Genomic DNA, 9,703 nt, shown 5'->3' on the forward strand with positions numbered 1-9,703 from the left:
TTCACTACTTAATTTTGGCTATCACCTATATTTACAAGTAAAACGTTTACTTTCAAACTGGTTTAGAGGAAAGTTCTTTCAATTCACTCTATGATGATTAACTGATAAAATCATGTACGAGTAATTTAAATCATATAAACTATTTTATGAGGCGTGTGACTTGTTTAAAATTTTAAATAATACATATTAATGAGTTTATGAATCACCACGTAATGGAATGAAGGAAATTTATTCAAACTGATTTGGAGGAAAGCTTTGTTCGATCTGTTTATAACTTTCCTACACCAATTACTTGTTTGCCAAGTTTTTTCTTTTATGTGAAGGTCCTTTCTTTTTAATCTTTATACTTTTTAAGTGGTGATAGATATTTGAATCTTAAATATCTCCATTGAAAAGTACTAAAAAAATGTCATTTGACTCACAAATCATTAGCTACAGTTAAATTAACCGAAGACAAACTTTGTTAGCTATAACCACTATTAGATATATATATATATATATATATATATGTGAAGGCATAAATATCGGACCTTCACATCTCAAAAAATGAAATGAATACGACAATACGTACGTAGTTTGTGAAGATTAGGTTTTGCATATATTGTTCTCTCTTTTCCAAAACCATTAAATTAGGAACAAGGTTTTTGCGCAGCTAATTCCAACTGAATTCTCAAAGTAGTTCATTACGCTTGAAATTGTAAATATTCGTTCATTAAGTCACTTTCACTAGTGCTACGTACTGCTTTCATATTAGTCCAGTCCAATCGTATAAGAACCAATTTCTAGACTAGTAGAATTGTCCCTACTTAATTAGAGACTTTTCACAAGATGCTACTATAACATTTTTTTTTTTTTTTTAAATCTTTGTTTATTTGATTTTCAGCATAGTAGAATTAGAGAACCAAAGAAAGAACTACACTTGGCTAGTAATGATTAATTTTCACCAGATCTTATATTGATATCGATCAAAATCAGAGGGGAAATCATAATTTAAACTTTTTTTGACCTAGTATATATAATATTATATATATATGAATTTTTGACCTAGCATATAATAAAGAATCAACTGAAAAAAAAAAACCCAGGTTTACTACATCATTGTTTACAAGAATGGAAACACCTCTTTTGACCAAATATAACAAATAAGTTTCATTTTCAGGGGTGAACAAGTGTTACCTATAGGACTCCTAAAGGATCACATTCAGTTGAAGGAATTTTATTTGCTAGACTTTTTATTCTAAGAAAGACAATTAATATATATAGCTACGTACTGCTTTCATGTTAGTCCAGTCCAATAGAAGAAGAACCAATTTCTAGACTAGTAGAATTGTCCCTACTTAATTAGAGACTTTTCACAAGATGCTACTATAACATTTTTTTTTTTTTAAATCTTTGTTTATTTGATTTTCAGCATGGTAGATTTAGAGAACCAAAGAAAGAACTACACCTTGCTAGTACTGATTAATTTTCACCAGATCTTATATTGATCAAAATCAGAGGGAAAATTATAATTTAAACTTTTTTTGACCTAGTATATATAATATTATATATATGAATTTTTGACCTAGAACATAATAAAGAATCAACTGAAAAAAAAAAAAAAAAAAAAAAAAAAAAAACCCAGGTTTACTACATCATTGTTTACAAGAATGGAAACACCTCTTTTGACCAAATATAACAAATAAGTTTCATTTTCAGGGGTGAACAAGTGTAACCTATAGGACTCCTAAAGGGTCACATTCAGTTGAAGGAATTTTATTTTCTAGACTTTTTATTCTAAGAAAGACAATTAATATATATAGCTACGTACTGCTTTCATATTAGTCCAGTCCAATAGAATAAGAACCAATTTCTAGACTAGTAGAATTGTCCCTACTTAATTAGAGACTTTTCACAAGATGCTACTATAACATTTTTTTTTTTTAAATCTTTGTTTATTTGATTTTCAGCATAGTAGATTTAGAGAACCAATGAAAGAACTACACTTTGCTAGTACTGATTAATTTTCACCAGATCTTATATTGATCAAAATCAGAGGGAAAATTATAATTTAAACTTTTTTTGACCTAGTATATATAATATTATATATATATATATATATATATGAATTTTTGACCTAGCATATAATAAAGAATCAACTGAAAAAAAAAAACCCAGGTTTACTACATCATTGTTTACAAGAATGGAAACACCTCTTTTGACCAAATAAAACAAATAAGTTTCATTTTCAGGGTGAACAAGTGTTACCTATAGGACTCCTAAAGGGTCACATTCAGTTGAAGGAATTTTATTTGCTAGATTTTTTATTCTAAGAAAGACAATTAATATATATAACTGTAGTGGCTGGCTGGCTGAATCTTCGAATATTCAAACTGCTCGGGTCATAAAGCAATTACTTTTTATTTCATGATGAACTTCAAAGTTGGATTATTTCTTTAGATGGAGATGGTTTTGATGATTCGTGAATAATCAAATATTGTTTCCTAATCGTAATTTCAATGAATCAGCCATTGAAAAGGGCTCATTTGAATCATTACAACTATGATTAAACAAGTCAGTTTTTCAACCTGCTTGTTCCTTTCTTTTTTTAAGCTCTTTTAATTTCTTTAATTTCTCTTTTTTCTAATTCCAAGTTTGAACTTAGAAAATAAGGAGGGAAATGGGAGAAATAATGTAAAAAATGTTTTGCTCATAATCACTTCCAATATCCAAAAGGCAGAGCCAAAGCCTATATATATATATATATATATAGGCTTTGGTTACAGAAAAAGTTATAGAAGTATATTATGCACCCCATAAATTGTGACTCAAACCACTAACAAGAACATCTTTGTAATGACCAAATCTTTAAAAATAATTCACCTTATTTTCTTTTCTATTTTAAAAATAAATTTGAAGAGAGAAGTGAATAAATAAAAAGCCTCTCTCTATAAGTAATTTCGAGCAAAGTTCGTCTATCAATCCAGCTTAATGGCGACCATTCATAAATGCTAAGAGGAGTTTCAGATGTCTTTGATTTCCTCATTGAGTACGATAGTGTGATAGGACTATAGGAGCTGAAATAATTCTTCTTCTTCTTCTTCTTTTTTATTTTTTAAATGGAAAAGAGATAGGCATATGAAATCAGAGAATGCTCAAAGAAATATTCTAGTGTGTCTTCCATTCACTCATCAATTTTTATTCTAAGCAGCGGTGGAGTCATAAATTTTAAGCGGGTTATCTAAATCCACAAAATAACAAAAAACACACACACATTATATATAAATAAATATATATTTATTTATTTATTTATTTATTTTCTTTTTCTTTTTCTTTTTCTTGTATAAAATAAAATTTTCATCAATCCAGTTTTATATCGTTAAAAAAAATATTTTCTTTCATCAAATCATATATAATTTTCCTTGAAGTTACATTAATCATAGTTAATAGTCGTTAAACATTTTAAATCTAGGTTTAATTTTAATAAATAAATAAATTAAAGATTACACATAATAATATACACTAGAAATGTATACAAATCAATCAATTTCAGATAGAATAAATAATAAATGTCACACTTATGTGCTTAACAAATACAATGTAAATAAGATAAATATAATAAGCATATAAACTAAATGAATTTCCCTTACTTTCTTAAATAAATAATTTGTTTTTGGAAAAGAAAATTTTTTAAATAAATAGATGTACTTATATATTGTGTAAATATATGCTTTAAATAGTAATATTTTAAATGACTGTTTATAATATTTTTTTTCTTAAAAAAGAAGGGGAGTAATAAATAAAATTTGAATATAATTATTTTATTTTATTCTTTCATATTTTTCGACTTACCATGACAAGAAACAAATGGATGACAAGTATGAAAGAAGAAAATAATAATAAAACTTGTTCGATTGGGTGCTAATCAAATACATGCATGCCGATGACCTTCAAGTTAAATATTATTTTTTTATTCTTTTTAATGGAAACGTGTAAGGTTTGCATCTCCCACTCCTTATTTAAAATGTATAAAAAAATAAAACATTTTTAAAAAAATAAATAAATAAATAAATAAATATTTTAAAATGCATATAGGAATTATCTAATGCTAAGTTTTTTTTTTTTTTTTTTTTTTGTTTTAGAAACTTCTAATGCTAATTTGTTCAATTTCTGTAAAAGAGAAATACTTGCTATTCACGGCACCGCTCAATAATTCCAAAAATGATGATATATATACGCTTCCATTTTTCCAAGCAAGAATTTTTGACATTTTTGTTTTAGGGGCTATATGAAAAAAAGCATTATATTCAAATCAATCACTGTTATGTTTCATTAGATTTAGACAACCCACATGTAACGTGCCTATATATTACTCGATCGTTTGAAATTACGTGTTGTTTTCTTTCTTTTTTATAAGTACCGGCATTGCGGCAAAATAATATCATTGCTAAGGTGTCAAATGCATTTTGTCTCCTCCTATTATTACTACTTTGCACTTACTTCACATTTTATAATTAGTGTTTTTTTTTTCTTTAATGAAGAAATATCAATTATTTTTATTGATAGTAAATTAAGATGTTGGATTCACCCCAAAAATAAAAAAGTAATTAAGTATTTTTTTTTTCTTCATAATAAATCTTCATCTTCATGGAGGGAGTTAGGGTTTAGGAAGGATATTTCATGTTTTTTTTTTTTTAAGAAGAAGAAATGTCTTTTTATTATGGAGTGATGGGCTGTAAAGGAATTGAAATGTTTAATAATAACTCAAGCTCGAATCGGAAAAATATTTGTTTATATTTTTTTATTTAGTAAGTTTGTCAAGCTCAATTTAGGTTTAGGCTCAGCTACTAAACTAGTCAAGTTCAAATATAATAATGTATTTAAAAAAAAAAAAAAAAAAAAAAACTTGGATATGAGGCTAGATTTAAATATATATATATATATATATATATATAATATTTTTATACGTATACATGAACAAAAATATACTTATATAGACTTGAAATTGGATTATATAAGTTTGTAAATAAGTTCATGAGATATCACATGATTATTTGTTATTTATTGATAATATTAATAGTCTATTGAAAATTACTTTTAACAATACAAGGTTGGAAAATTTAATTTTATAATTAAATTTGGAAAATAAAACCATTTTATTTAATTAATTTAAATAATATAATTTCAACTATAATTTAGTTATTAATTATTAGTATTGAGTTTTGAAAAGTTAAAAAAATTACTTGTAGTGTTTACTGTGAAAATAATAAATTAATCAAATAGTTCATAAACAAACTCAAATTTGTTCTGCAAGAAAATGAAACAGGTTTAATTTGAACATGTATTATAGTTTGGTAATAAACTTGAGCTAGATTCATGTTCAGTAAAATTAAATGAACAATCTTAAATTGTCAATACTTTGCTAAATTTGACTTGTTTACAACCCTAAATCTAATTTATAAAATAAATTTGGATTTATATATATTTTTTTACCCCATATATATATATATATATATATATATGTGTGTGTGTGTGTCTCATGTGAATTGTGATATAATCATGATATGATATATATGTGTGTGTCTCACGTGCAAGTCATGCTTAATTAGAAAATCAAGATGAGTATAACTACCACAAAGTTGATGTTTTCCCAATTTGACACATAACATAGTTTGTTGAATTGGTTTAATACAATGACAGAACATCTTCTATCAAAACGCATCAATCATTTTACAATAATAGCAAAGGCATCCTCCTTTGATTTGAAAATTGAAATGTCTTCAAGATCTAAAGCCGAAATGGTGACTTATGGTCCCATTTCTAAATACTATGGGACATGTGTCTCTCATATATACTATGATGTAGTAGACAGATATTCCAAAGGATGCATTTGGACATTTCCACACAAGTACATGGAAAAAGTGGATTAAATAAATAAATAAAAACCTACTAAACGTTCAAAATTGGCTGACTCTAAATATATAAAACATTCATCATCATGTATGTCATTATAAAATGTCAAAGAGAGACTTTTTCTTTATAGAAAAATTCTAATGATGATTCATCAATAAATCAATATTTCTTGAGTAGTCATAATCTTCATGGTAATGTTATGTCCACTTTGTATACGACTTGTTCTGGAGCCCTTGAGAAATGACTCAACTGACCACTACTGCTACCATTAATATATCAGTTAGTTTTCTACTATAACCTACCAACTCTATTTCTTTCTCATTATTCTTTAAATTCACACTTATAAAATTGACCCACCAACTCTTTTATATATCTTTGAATTCTTTTTATTTATTTATACAAAATACATGTTTTTAGGCTGTAATTAAACTCTAGTTTCCAAAATACATGTTTTTTAATCCTTTTCTCTTAAATTAGTTCATCTTGAGATTGGACATCTTTTAGGTTGGTAAACACAAAACAAAGTACCGCTCAAAATAATTCATGTGGAAAAATTATGCCTTTACTAATGCAAGAGAAAGTTGATGTTAAGCTGCTTGCTTAGCATATACTGAAATTTCATGTACTTTTCTCCAAGATGCTGAGTTAAAGAAGACTATAAAAGAATATACTTCTAATTGGTGGGAGTTCATATTTTGCATTTAAGTCCTTGATGTGTCTTAAATTTTATTCTTTTTTTTTTTTTTTTCAATCTAAACTTTGATGTTTTTTAGTCTAATTCTTTGCCTTCTGATAGTAGCAATTGTCTTTCACACAATAAATAAATAGGCCGAAAGCCCACAAATTCAAGACTAAAGTCCATCTCTCTAGTACACTACCAGTGAGAATAAATAGCAGAAATTCAGTTGAATTGGGCCCATAAAATTTAATCCTAAGGGCCCACTAGTTTTGCTAATTAAATAGACCGAATTTACAGTCCAAAAACTAATTAAAATTGGCCCATCACCTATGAGATGATTAATTAATGTGGGTCGGAAGAAATGGACGTGAAAAAGCCATCTTAGTCGAGCCCATGTGTCATGAAATCAATCAATAACGTGTTAATTTTATGTAGCTCACCAAGTAGCGATTAACCGTTACCTTACATAAAATATAAGATAAATCATCGTCATTAAAAAAGCCTCCTCTCTCGTATATGTTGATACTAGTCGTTAATCCATGCGATGCATGAGAAAGATATTAATATTTTTAAAATTTTAGCAATTCAAATGCTTTAAAATTTTAAAATCTTAAAGAGCTTATATTAGCACCCATCAATTTGTCTACAAAGCCCGTGCTAAATAGATCTACAAATTACATTCTCATATCCTCTGTAATTTCCAAGGTGATTGAATTCTTTTCATTATAGTTTGCATCCTTCCATCCTTCAAAAGCTTTAAAAAGTATGTAGTAACTATATAAAAATATGTATAATACTATAATGTTACACAAAATTCTTCTCATTACAATCAACATCCTAAAGCTAATATCCAATCTAAACATATGTAACCAATGTTATATATTGGAGTGTTGTGGAGGGCAGAGAGTAGAGCAAACATTTTCTTATGACCACGCCCACATTTCTTCTATGTTCTAACCATAATGCTAAGGAACCCAACAATACCAGTAATCCAAAAAGTATTATTGTAGTACATTTACTTTGAGACAAATAAATTTGAGCAATCAAAATCAAGCAAACCGATTTGAAAATTACAATTTCAAACACAACCTCACTATGAAATTCCACCAACATCCAAATATCACTTAGTTTAAGTAAAAAGTAATAAAACTAACCACAAATAGTATCATTGTGGAAAATTCTTTTGAACAAATAAATTCGAGCCATCAAAGTCAAGCAAATCCATCTTAAAATTATAATTTCAAATACAATCACACAAACCCACCATGAAATTCGACTTTAAATGTCTATACCACTTTTATCAAACCATTTGATTAACAAAATTGCATGCAAACATCACTTAATTGTAAGTAAAGCCAATAAAAATCACCCAAGAAAAGGAAAACCATCTTGCTGGAAAAATCAAATAGACCAATAAATTAGACAAAAATATAAAATTAAACAAACTCATCGGCAATCATGTATCTATGACAAACTCAAAAATATATAACAAATTTTCTACTGTCTTCAATCTTCAACAATAATCCTTCTCCTTGGTAGATTATATATAGTAAGAATTTTCTCTACCGCTATAGTCCAAGCAAAGAAAGCTGCTTATAAAGGAACTTTCTCCAAATATTTTTCCATGGGAAATAAGGCTTGTCCCCCATTAGAAAATAGCATATAGAAAGATTTAACCTCAAAAACTTACTCTTGGTAGGTCTCCAACAAATATGATCTTCAACGTCCCACCTAATCTTGATTGAATAAATGGGATCCATTAAATATCCACCAACATTTCTTAACTCCCAATCATGATCATCTAGAATGAAAGTAACACCTCAATGCATGGACCATGTACTCCAATTATAGAGGGTCTTAATCAAGTTTTGAGTTATTTCCCTTTTGTTGGAAAATTTAGACCCCGGTTAATAGAATTAACAAGTTTTAAATCCAAATTGTTAATTAGATTTATTATCAATAAAACTTGTTAAAACAAACAAACATCAATATCATATCAAAATCATGTAGCGGAAAAATAAATAAGACAAGATATGATGACCGAGGAAAACCAATAAAATCAACCAGTTTCACAGTAAAAAACCTGGGGGGAAACCTTCCCGAAAAGCAATCCACTATTGAAAAGAGAAGTTTCAGATCTAGTACAAAACATTTGTCCCTAGACTCTACAATCCCTATAGATGAACTTACAGTAGAAACCTTCTACTGTTTCAGAACCTCTGAACTCTTTAATATATAAACGCCACCCTTTTTATTGCACGGATCCCAGTACGTGGCTCACTCACCAACTTGAGGAAGAAAAATGTTAGCTGCAAAGTTCTTCACTTCATCAACAATGAAGATCAAGAAGCACTTGGTTACAAAACCCTAAGGCGCAAAGACGCAGTAGCTTCTTTTAGAGAGAATAAGGCATCAGTCACCTTTTGCATATGTTCTCCTTGTATTCTTTTATGTGATGGCCTCTAAAATAAACCTTATATAGGTCTAGGATTATGAGAAAAGAAACCCTACACAAATACAAAAGCCTGACCCAAAAATCAGATCTGAAAATTCTAATTTCCGTAACCTCGATCGATCGGGAGGTGTCGAGGAGGTTTTGAGTTTTAAATTTCGACAGATACAGCTATCGAGAAGCTATCGAGGAGCTGTCGAGGAGACAGAAGCTTTCTCGATCAATCTACCAGTTATCAAGAGATGCCGAGTTATCTGTCCGCAGTTGTCGAGCTATCTGTCCAGCTTTAATGAACAGCTTTTCTTCACTTGTTTCTTGGTCCAATCTTCATGGCTTTAATACTAGACTTGAACAACATGTTTCTTAAAGTATTAAACACATCCTAGATCTACCTAATTACAAGTAAAGTGCGTTTTGTCAAAAGATTAGCCAATTACATAAAATATGTCCTTAACAATCTCCCCATTTGGCAATCCATGACAAAACCACAACAAATAAATGAACATATGAGAGAAGTCATAAATCACTCAACTCATATTCACTTGTTAAATACAATAAAATCTATCCTAACACAAACTCTTGAAAAACTTTGCAAGAAAAGAATTTATGGCAAGTGGACTTTGATAATCTGTATTTCTGAAACATTTTAAACAAAACTCATCAAGGCATCTTTGTGTAAA

The sequence above is a fragment of the Quercus robur genome, chromosome 12 (assembly GCF_932294415.1).
Source record: "Quercus robur chromosome 12, dhQueRobu3.1, whole genome shotgun sequence".
NCBI classification, from domain to species: Eukaryota; Viridiplantae; Streptophyta; class Magnoliopsida; order Fagales; family Fagaceae; genus Quercus; species Quercus robur.